The sequence below is a fragment of the Euleptes europaea genome, chromosome 2 (assembly GCF_029931775.1).
Source record: "Euleptes europaea isolate rEulEur1 chromosome 2, rEulEur1.hap1, whole genome shotgun sequence".
Lineage (NCBI taxonomy): Eukaryota > Metazoa > Chordata > Lepidosauria > Squamata > Sphaerodactylidae > Euleptes > Euleptes europaea.
This window is the reverse complement of record NC_079313.1, coordinates 108589841-108601778: the sequence shown is the minus strand read 5'-3', so window position 1 is coordinate 108601778 and position 11938 is coordinate 108589841. Positions and strand designations below refer to the sequence as shown.

Here is an 11938-nt window from a genome sequence, read left to right as displayed (position 1 = left end):
CAAGTCTTGGGATCTTTGTGTGTATAGCCTGGGGTTTATCATATTATTCTCTCTGGAGGAGAAAATCTATAATGGCAGTAGGCTTTAAAAGAGACCCAGTTTGAGAATATTTTAATGAAGTTCCTCCCCGTATGCCTAAGGGCAGGTATGTGCAAATTGCAAAAACTGCAATGAAGAAATGCAAGGCCTGATGGCATAAATGAAACTGGAGATAGTTCACTTCACAATAATTTCATAATTATCTGTGTATTTCTAATAGTATAATTAAATCAGTAATTTTCTCATTTAATTGTAAAACTAATATGAAAAGTTATTATTCTAAAAATGAAACCTTCATCTGGTTGTAAATATTATTATTATACCAGCAAGAATGAGTCTTTATGTAGAAAACCATGTTTTAAATCTAGTCTTACTGACTAGTAATTTTCTCATATAACTGTAGAACTAATATGAAAAGTTATTATGCTAAAAATGAAACCTTCATTTGGTTGTAAATATTAACATTATACCAGCAAGAATGAGTCTTTAGGTAGAAAACCATGATTTAAATCTAGCCTTACTGACTAGTGATGTAAATTGTGATTTAAATTGATTTGATTTAAATCAAATCCACCTTGTTTCTCACACACTGCCACTTTCTTTGGTGATAAAACCAGAAAATATAGTGATAGCTCTTGGATGGGGGAGGGATAGCACAAATTTTGCAGAGCAGTTTTATAACACTTCCACAGTGATTCAGATAGATCCATGTCATCTGCGTTGTTCCATATATTAGTTAACAACATGGGCAGCCCTTTCCTAAAAGGGGGGGGGGCTAGAGCTGTGGAGAAAAAAGAAGGGTATTTTTTTTAAAAAAAGGAAAAGTACGGGGAAATGCCCCATTAAAACAGTGAGGCTGCACCGCAAAAAAAAAAAAAAAAAAAAGGCGGTGCAGCCCCGCTGCTGTTCTTGGGGCCAATGGGGTTCGGAAGCTGTCCAGAGGCAGGTTCGCCCCCACATTGGCACGGCTGTTCTGGGATTTAGTTCCCGGACTGATGATAACCATCGTCAAGTACTTGAAGGGCTGTCATATAGAGGAGGGTGCCGAGTTGTTTTCTGTTGCCCCAGAAGGTCAGACCAGAACCAACGGGTTGAAATTAAATCAAAAGAGTTTCCATCTAGATATTAGGAAGAATTTTCTAACAGAGCAGTTCCTCCATGGAACAGGCTTCCTCGGGAGGTGGTAAGCTTTCCTTCCCTGGAGGTTTTTAAGAAGAGGTTAGACGGTCAGCAATGCAGATTTTATAACCTTAAGCAGATCATGAGAGGTAGGGCATCTTGGGCATCTTCTGGGCATGGAGTAGGGGTCACTGGGTGTGTGTGTGTGTGTGGGGGTAGTTGTGAATTTCCTGCATTGTGCAGAGGGTTGGACTAGATGAGCCTGGTGGTCCCTTCCAACTCTATGATTCTATGGTTGTGCTGGTGGCAGGGGCTGGCAGAGCTCCATTGCTCCTGGACACCGTTGTGTTTGCCACCGTGCTGGCGTGTTTGCCACTTCAACCTTGCAGCAGCGTGCCATTCTTGCTTCCAGAGGTACGGTCACAAGAAACTCATCCCCATGGTTCTTGGTGTCAGAGCAGTGAGACCAAGAAGTATGGAGGCTGCTGCGAGTGCAGGTAACCAATCATTTAAATAGTGGGCATGGACATCTGCTGATGTCATAAAACGAATGGCTGTGCTGTATCTACTTCAAAGTACCTTTCCTGCTGCTGGCTTCCAGGTTGAAGCTACAGTTGGTATAGCAGCTATCCCACTGGAATCCAGAATGCAAAGCTTTTATCTGTTTCACAAATTAAAATATTAGTTTCTTCTTATAGCCTGTTAAGCTTTGGTCTTTCTATACCATTTAGCAGTTGAGTGGAATTGATTTACAGCAGTTCTTGGAGTGCCTTATAACAGAGTTCTCTCTGCCTCCGTTTCCCCTCACAACAAGAACCGTAGTTTAGACAGAGAGAGAGGGAGTGACTGGCCCAAGCCCCCCAGCAAGCTTCCATAGCGCAGCAGCGATTCAAACCTCTGTCTCCCGGATCCTAGTCCAGCATTCTCATCTCTGCTCCTCTGTCCACCCTATGCTGTCCAAAGCCAAATGGTCGTCCCATCTATTTTGCATAAGCTTCACTTATTGCAGTATGTTTGCTGAATGTAAATGTGGTAGGGGAAAGGTTTCAGGGCAATGGAGGTGGTCCAGACAGGCATGATAGATAGATAATTTATTTACGGTCCTTTGCCAGATAAAACAGAAAACATGGGCTAATAAATTCTTACAAACAAAGAATTACAGTCCGAGTCTTATAACACTTAAAAAGAAAATTACAGCTGGGACACATCTGTCAAGTGCGCTAAGAGGCTGTTCTGTGGCGTCGAATTTTGATTGCTGCCATGCAAAATTTCGCAACCTGAAGAGTGATTGAAGGATTATTCCCTTGTAGGAGCATCTCAATCCTTTCTCCTGCCCTGTCAGGTCCCATTCTCTGTAAGAGGGGCTCAATAAACTTCGAATGGGGTAATGTATAAAAATTGCAGTTCAGGAGGGCATGCTCAACAGTTTCTAGGTCCCGTGATTTGCAAGGGCAGAATCTCTCCTCCCAGGGTGTCTTCTTAAATTTCCCCTCTAGCATAGCAGAAGGTAAGGCTGCATTTCTGGCCAGGGTAAAGGCCCTTCTATAATTATTTATCTCTAAATAGTGGAGATAGGCTGCTGGTACTAAGATGTATTTAGAATGGAGGGGTGCTATGAATAGAGGCGCCCTCAGACAGGCATGTGTATGTGGACATAGAGAAAAAAAGGGCAAATGATAACTGCCTTTGGGAAGGATGTAAAATGATGTAAACTAACTTTCCTGTCTGAGAGTAGGGTTTTATGCTGCCAACAGTTTTTCTCGCAATAAAAGGTTAAGGTATCAATCAACCAAAGTATTTATTATGGTCAAAGACCAGCAAATACAGCAAAAGGTAAAGGTAGTCCCTGGGCAAGCGCCAGGTCAATACTGACCAATGGGGTGATGTGATATCACAACGTTTACTAGGCAGACTATGTTTACGGGGTAGTTTGCTATTGCCTTCCCCAGTTGTCTACACTTTACCCCAGCTGGGGACTCATTTTACCAACCTTCGAAGGCTGGAAGGCTGTTGAAACCAACATCTGTCGGGATCAAACTCAGGTCGTGAACAGAGTTTGGACTGCAGTACTGCAGCTTTACCACTCTGTGCCATGTCTGCAATGGCCCAGGCAGGTTCATGCTGCTCAACCAGAAGGTCAGCATCCTGGCCTACGCAGAGCTGATTGTTTCTTGCAGGTTTCTTGCAGACCTACTGTAAAAATACCAGTGTCCTGTACACACTGGTATTTGCTTCGCAACAGAAATTACTTTTGTAGGATTGTGCCAGAAAGTTAAACCCTGCGTAGTTAACCCTTGAGGCCAAAGTCTTTTGAGACCATCTTGGTCTTTGTATAGAAATTCCAAGACGGGATTTGTTAGCCTGGACTTTTAGTAGCGCCACATTAGATGAATTGTTATTGGGTCTGATTGTGAACAAAATCTGCTTCTACAGGCTACAGGTTGGGTTGGTCTTGTATATTTGCCAGATTTCCCCTCCTCTCCCCCTTATGAAATACAGGCTGATGCAAAAAGCAGACTGTACTATTTATATTGCCTTAGTCAAGCGAATGTCAGGCCTATACAGGTGGCAAATAAAAATGCTGTTCAGTGATGCCTGAGAGCCAAACTAGGTTCTTTGTGGCATCAGTATCTGTAATGAGCCTGGAGACCAAATGGTGCCTTCTAGAACACTTGGATGAACCCATTGTCTCTACTGCAACATCAGTGGGGAAGTTCAAGTATATCATGAGAAGATAATTGCACACAGGACAGATGGCCCTAAAATTAGAATGCGATTAAAAATTCGCTGCAGAGGCCAACAATGTATCCATTTCACTTACTCAGTGGATGCATTGTTTCTCCAGGACTGGCTGTAGTAAGTGCATGCTTGTATCGCTTTCATAAGCGAGTCTGGGACTGAATGCGCAGAAGGGGCAGGTAGTCTGAATGAAGGGATTAAGTGCTGTTTTCGCAGGCCGCTTTACAATGGCAGATGTGTGTATCATGTACTACATGTGGCTGCAGTTCAGGAGAACTCACTGTAGAACCCATGCAGAGTGGAAACAGCAATAGTGTTCGCAGAGAATGGTGTTTCATTGGTGTTTGTAACATACCCGTCGAGCATTAATTATCAGTGAGTTTCTTTAAACACTCGTACATGCATATCTGATTGCGCCATGGCACCGTGGTGAATGTACATGGGTGTTTTAAGGATTTGGTTCACACTTCCATGTGGGTTGTAAGAAACACTGATCTGCTCATAGCAAACAGGATTGCCAAATGTGGAGTTTTATTCTAAGGAAGTATCTGAGAAAACCCAGTTTTTGTAAGTAAATAGGAAGCATTGTTGCAGTGGCATAACTTTGATCTTTCAGGAAAATTTCACGTTTTTTCCCCTCTCTTTTCCTTTTAGGGCCTGGACGGTGCTTTTACGGAGATAAAATAGCCCAGGACAGCAGCTTGAGTCTGGGTGAGTTCTGTCAAAGCACCTAGTGCTTATTAGTAGACCTGCAGGTTCCACTTTTTTGAGTGGCAATTACAAGGCTGAGTGGTCTCCCTAACATTTTAAATCCTAAGTTGTACTTTAAAAAATTATTTGTTGAATTTGTATAGCTTTTTCTTAGCACCAGTATTTAAAACTTTCTCTCGTCTGGTATGTTTGCCAGTAGTGCTGCAAGGTGTTAGCTTTGAAATCTTTTGGTCCTGGGGGTTTTATCCTATAAAGTTGGACTTTTTCTTTTCTGATGGTTGATACCGAGGCTCCAGTTAATACATGACAGGGCAAACCTGGCTCCAGTCACCAAGTGTAGGAAGGAAGTTCAGATTTAAGCAAATGCTGCTCTTGTGTGTCATTTGAGCCTGGGGTTTTTGTAGATCGCTTTTTGTTAACCCCTTTTGGTTCTCTGTTTTGAGCATGAAATGCATGAGTAATATGGGAATTTCAAACCAGCCAGTCTTAACCTAATCTTACCCCATGTGCTGTATGTCTCCATGGAGTAACCCAGGGAGGATAATGATCTTCCATCTTGGTACAGGCTGAAGCTTCTTTATATAATTCCTTGCACTACAAAAATGTGCAGAGAATAGGGTGATACTGCATAAGTTCAATGTTTGTAGTAATAGCTTAAAATTGACTGAAGGTATGTCCAGTATTCATGTTCTGACTAAAACCTCTTCCCTTGGGGGCAGATAATCCTCATCTTTGAAATGGAAATATTGTGCATGATTGTTTAAATACACAAGGAACAAGCTGAAGGTACAATCTGTGCTCCACAGCTGGGCAGGCATAAGAAAAACAAGTGGTAAAGTCCCAGTTATTTTTCAGTTCTCCTTGCAAAAAAGTGTTCCTCGTTCTTCTTGAATGCCTTTTTACAGCAAGTTGCATCTGCCCAAGTGCAATGTACCCTGGGGTTTCGACCAATGCATCTTGAGCCATCCAAAGAAACAGTGTGTCTGCACATGCATTGGTGCCAATAAATAGAAGATTTGCTTTCCTTGTTGACGTATTGCACTGTTGCGTGGCCCTTTGGGCCCTTTCAGTGTCACATTTTGGAGTTGCCACGGTACTGTTCCTTCCTTCCACTTGAGTATCATCAGAACCCCCAAGCCACATGCAATGTGGATCCTTTCTCAGGGTCAGCGTCAGCATACCCTGAAGTGGGGGCAGCTGCTGGCACTTATGGCAGGTCTCACTGTTGCTGACCGCACCCCACTTGTGGACATCTTCTGCCACTTGTCTGTTTGTCCTTTCCTACCCATTCACTTGCAGGTGCTCCACCACCCAAGCTCCTGGCTTCCCATCATCGATGGGGGAGTGCATGCAGATGGTGTATGGCAGTAGCACCCCTGGTGGCTGCAGCACGGACACTGCCAGCTGCATGCTCCAGCCAGCACTGTCAGGCAAAGGGCATGAACGTGGTCCAGGCAGCTGTGAGCACAGGAGGGTTTCTGGGCAGGGGAAGAGTGTCCAGTCAGGTGGGAGGCATGCAAATGGGTGGGTGGAAAGGGAGGCATAAGGACTGCCTGGTTGATAAAAAGGATATGGACAGAATCGAGGGGGTACAGAGGAAAGTGATGAGGATGATCAGGGGCCTGGAGACCAAGCCCTAAGAGGAAAGGCTGAGGGTGCAGGGAATGTTTAGTCTGGAGAAGAGGAATTGGGGGGGGGGACATGATTGCGCTCTTAAAGTATTTGAAGGGCTGTCACTAAAAGGAGGACATGGAGCTGTTCCTGTTGGCAGCAGAGGATAGGACTTGTGATAATGGGCTTAAATTGCTGGCTGGATAGTAGGAAAAATTTTTTACAGTAAGAGTTGCTTGACAGTGGAATCAGCTACCTAGGGAGGTAGTGAGCTCCCCCTCACTGGCAGTCTTTAAGCAGAGGCTGGACAAACACTTGTCAGGGATGCTCTGGGCTGATCCTGCATTGAGCAGTGGGTTGGACTAGATGGACTTTATGGCCCCTTCCAACTCTATGATTCTAGGAGAGGGGACCTGGGCACAGTCTACATATGGCTCTCCAAAACCTGGAACTGTCCTTTCTATATCATGGTAACCCTTTTAGGAAGATAAATGCAATACAGAAGTTCTGCCACTGAGCCACAACCCTTCCTCTTACGCAGCTTTTGCGACTTCTTTCTTGCAGGTATTTCTAGCTTGTTTTCCCCCACTGCAACAACAGAGGAATACAGGAAGTCTTTGCTAAAATTATAGGGGGAATAGAATGACATGAGAGATACAAGAAGGGAGGTCTCTGCCTTCACGATCTTTGGATGTATGAGAAGTACAGCGAACCTTAAGAGCAGTAACTGTCAAATCTCCTGTAATTTGTACTTGACTGCAGGTCTTACGGCTGAAGTATTTTTTTTTTTTTGCTTAAATTTTACAGTTTGTACAGCACTAGTAGTCTCCATCTGAAGGTATGAATGCCATGTACATCTGCAGTAGGAGTAATTTGACAGGCACCCTCTCTCTGCCTGAGGGGAACTCATAGAAAAGCTACCACAAAAACTGTAATGCAAATAGTAAGTCTGCCCCACATTCTCAGCTGTCATGGGAGGAATGTAGAAGCCAGAGGGCCTGAACTTGGTTCTGAAAGGATGGATTTCCTTGTAGGTCTGCTTTTCATCCTGCAGCTTTGCGATGGGTGGAACATGTGCAAAATTAGCAGTTGGCTTCCTTGTGCCCTGCTGTAGTGGAAATTATTGCCCTAGGCTTGTTTCCTTTGTTTTAGGTTGCATGTAGACATTGTGACCAAGTCGCAGATTTTGTGAAATGAATGAGCCTGAAATCCTGTGCCAGGCACACTTGCATTCCAGGAGGGGGGCTATGCCACATTATATTTCATCCTTATCTACAAGAAGAGTTCACACATAAGATGAAGAGAGAGGGGTTTTTTTTTGCGCACACATTTTGTTTTATGTGATTGGAAGAATGTATGCTCATTCTGATCACCTGGGGACTCGTACCTCAAAAAGTGTGAGGTCCAAATCATTTGTGCTAATATACACATGGTAGAGAGCCCCGTGGGGCAGAGTGGTAGGCTGCAGCACTGCAGTCAAAGCTCTGCCCACGACCTGAGTTCAATCCCAACTGAAGTCAGTTTTAGGTAGTTGGCTCAATGTTGACTCAGCCTTCCATCCTTCTGAGGACGGTAGAACAAGTACCCAGTTTGCTGTGGGTAAAGTGTAGACGACTGGGGAAGGCAGTGGCAAACCACCCCGTAAACAAAGTCTGCCTAGGAAACGTCAGGATGTGATGTCACCCCATGGGTCAGGAATGACCCGGTGCTTGCACAGGGGACCTTTACAGTATATACACATTACAGTTATTGATTTTACAGTTCTATCCTGGCTTTCTTCTGTGGAACTCAAGACGCCACAAAGGTGGTCTTTCAGGCACTAACTAGGCCCAGACCGACTTAACTGGATCTGTTCAATTGCCTTCAGACCATACCTCGGATCTGAATCAGAAACTGGTTGAGCTTGGATGTGGGTTTGAGCTGTCCTATGAAAAAGTGGGAGGGAGAATAAGAGAATCCCTGCTTTAGGGCAAGCTTGGTTTGTAAGCCCTGATCTAGGGTGCCACCTAGACAGTGTTTATTTTAGATAAATACTTTCAGAATTCTTGCAAGGAGTACAGTGCTACTCCTACCAGTGTGCATATGAGCCTTTATCTCTCTCTGGTTTCATTCTATAGCTTCAGCACTACTACTATAATAACCTATTTTATGAATATCATGTAGAGCCTGCTGCTGTGTGTGTATATAAAACAGGAAAGAGATAAAGGGTATAGCAGAGTCTCTTGGGTATATTTCTTCTAAGATTATGTCTTTCGCTCAAGCTGTTGCTGGTGAAGATACATACAAGGAACTTGTAACTTTGGATATAAAAGATAACTTTGGTTTTTGCAGTTCATTGGATTTCCCAACAGGATAAATGGCCAAACAATCTGACAATATTGTTACTGGCTGAGGTCATCAGTGTGTTAAGATTGGGGATTGAATAGGAAGTCTTCCCTTAAAAGTATCAAAAAATCCCTCTACTTATTTTAGTAGATTGTTTAGTTGCTGCTCACCCAAAGGGTCTCTCGGCGATGTACAACATTAAAACCGTGTAAACGAGTTAACCAACTTTAGGATTTATTTTAAGGCTGAGCTTTGTAGTAGTTTCTCGGTTGGTGGCCTCTCTCGTCCCAGGCCAGAGGAATGGGATGTCTCAAATGATTTCCCCGTGAGATGCACTACTACTTCCACCAGCGGAAGAGCCACTTGAGTTGAAGGAAGGCTCCTTAGGCTGCCGGAAGGCTTCAGACTTCGTTGAGGGGAGTGGTAGGTTCCATGCCATTCTGCATCTCCTAGCACTTTCCATTTTAAAAAAGTGAAATTCCAAGTGCATCCTCCCCACCAAAACGTTTTAGCTGTTTTTATTTCCAATTTTGCTTTGCTGTCACATCAGGATATCATAGAGTCTGAATCCTTGTTGAATTTTCAGAGTTTCCCTGAAAAAATTCAGCCCGTTATCAGTATACAATGTGTCGGGTAGCCCATAATGCATGCAGTGTGCGTGCACTCTCTCCTTCCTCTGGTATGGCTGAAAACTGGGATAAATAGTGTGTAGATGAAAAATAATGATGAGCTGTTCCTTTTGCTCAGTATCGTTTTCTAGAATATTATGCTGAACAATGTTTCCTTGGTTTGGTTGTCTTCCAGGGACCTGTGTAGCCCGCATTGCTCCATTAGTGTCCCTAGTTAGTCATTCACATAGCCCTCTGTGTCCTGTTATACACACCCTTTAATTTCCAGATACAGTGATTGCTCTTAGTATATGACATCCTTTCAAAGAGCTTGTGGTATAGTGGCTTTCTTCCCAGAATGTAATGACATTCTGAACAAACAACCCTTCTCTTATTTGGAAGAATGTTGTTCAGTCTTCTGTTTCTGTCTAGCCCTTTAATACCATTAGTCTCTGGTACAGGCTTTCTTGCTGAATCTCTACTGTGGGTAATTACTTGTACCGCTTGAATGGTTCTTCTTTAAATTATCACCTGGCCCGCCATAGCTGATTTCGATAGGCATGCTTGTTTTGATATCTGCTAACATCAGGTCTCAGTCTCAGGGCAGTGGTTAGTAGTTGACCTGGGCATTGTACGTCTGCTGATGAATCATTGTGTGCTGTAGACATTGTGATACACAGAGTTGGGGATTTTCCCACATGTTTTCTAGAAATATGTGGGATTTTTATACATGTACTATGCACCCAGGAGCCCCATGGCGCAGAGTGATAAGCTACAGTACTGCAGTCCAAGCTCTGCTCATGACCTGAGTTCGATCCCGACGGAAGTTGGTTTCAGGTAGCTGGCTCAAGGTTGACTCAGCCTTCCATCCTTCCGAGGTCGGTAAAATGAGTACCCAGCTTGCTGGGGGTAAAGGGAAGATGACTGGGGAAGGCACTGGCAAACCACCCAGTGAACAAAAGTCTGCCTAGTAGACATTGGGATGTGACGTCACCCCATGGGTCAGGAATGACCCGATGCTTGCACAGGGGACCTTGACTTTTTTTTTTTTTTTTACTATGCACCCTGGGTGACCTGATGGAATGGAGATGTTTCAATCAGGATTGCTTGCTGCTTGTAACAGCTCGGGCATTGCCTTCCTTCGTTTCTGACAAGGCTCTGTTCACATGTGCAACTGGCTGTTCTCATTATATCATGGAACCCTCATCCTCAGTGCATGGCCTTGAAGCATCAGTTGCTGCTTTGCTGTTGTAACTAGGGGCCCTTTTCAATCAAATTGTTCTTATTGCTTTGTCTATTTCATCTTGACGTTTCAGCTGCATATGAGGCCTTGGCATATCTCACATAGTTCTTTCATTTTCTGGGTGATCTTTTATGCCACAGGAAAGCTATATATGGGAATTCAAATTTGTCTAAGTTCAGATATAAAGTATACTAATAATTCTTTAGAAATTCATGATCCTCCTACTCTAGGTGATTTCCCTCTCCCATCTCTACATAATCCAGTATTGCTGGGATTCTTGTCAACATTTGTTAGTCTAGGTTTTTTTTTAAATAAAAAAAAATACTTCACAGGGGGATGGATGCCCATGGGCAGTATTAGCCAACAGTATCTTCAAGGAGTGTAGCAAATGTTGTCAAATAACTTGGTTTTTCATCCAGCTCCAAATGCCAGAATTTGTGTTTTGTTTAATGCTGCAGTCTTGTTTTGACAGATCTTATCAATAAAAAATAAGGGGAAACGGCTTCTTTCTTTCTTTCTTTCTTTCTTTCTTTCTTTCTTTCTTTCTTTCTTTCCTTCCTTCCTTCCTTCCTTCCTTCCTTCCTTCCTTCCTTCCTTCCTTCCTTCCTTCCTTCCTTCCTTCCTTCCTTCCTTCCTTCCTTCCTTCCTTCCTTCCTTCCTTCCTTCCTTCCTTCCTTCCTTCCTTCCTTCCTTCCTTCCTTCCTTCCTTCCTTCCTTCCTTCCTTCCTTCCTTCCTCCCTTCCCTTCCCTTCCCTTCCCTTCCCTTCCCTTCCCTTCCCTTCCCTTCCCTTCCCTTCCCTTCCCTTTCCTTTCCTTTCCTTTCCTTTCCTTTCCTTTCCTTTCCTTTCCTTTTTTTTTAAAAAGGGCTCTGGATGTATGCATATATTAAGCTTCATGGATGGTTTTCTGATCCCTTTGGTATCTTAACTGGTTTCACACTGTATTTTATATACTCCATTGCATTGTCCATCTCGCTTAATCACGTCACAAAACCCCTTCTGAATCTTCTCTTCCTTACATGCACTGTTTTTCTTCCCAGTACAACATGGATCTGTACTTCAGCAGTTTCATGATGCACTCAGGGCCTGAGGTGGGAGGGGAAAATGGATACACTCAGCCCTGGGGCGTTCAGAGGACCCTGCCTGGACTGCAAGCTCATTGCTATGATAAGGTCTCTACATGTCATTTCAAAAACCAAATAGAATTTTTTCTTTCATGATTCATGCGATTATATTATATGACACTGTTTCTCAGCGAGACACCTACAGATGTGTTTTTTGGAACCTGCTTGTTGGTTGAGGGGGGAAAATCCAATGGTTCTTGAATGGAGCAGGAAAAAAAGAGCTTTGTGTCATTTCCTACAGTCTTCTGACTGGGTAGCAAAGCTCTGAGCAAATGTCGTGGTCATCAGCTTGGAATTGTATAGTTTTATTGGTCCCATACAATGGTTTTTGGTGCTTTCTTGAATTTTCCTGTACTGTGTTTATCATTTGATCTGCTACCTTCAGAGTAGTATGGGTTTTGGGGATCTCTTTTTATCTGC

The 11938-nt window shown here is 43.5% G+C and overlaps 1 protein-coding gene across 8 annotated transcripts in view; it reads left to right on the top strand.

Annotated features, from left to right (window-relative positions):
- Positions 1–4551: 4551 nt before the first annotated feature.
- EPB41L1 (erythrocyte membrane protein band 4.1 like 1) overlaps positions 4552–11938 on the top strand; it is a 170274-nt gene continuing 162887 nt past the window's right edge. For all 8 annotated transcript variants that reach the window (XM_056845513.1, XM_056845509.1, XM_056845508.1 and 5 more), the window contains exon 1: positions 4552–4608. The gene's annotated coding sequence lies outside the window, so the exon portion shown is untranslated. The remainder of the gene's footprint in view (positions 4609–11938) is intronic.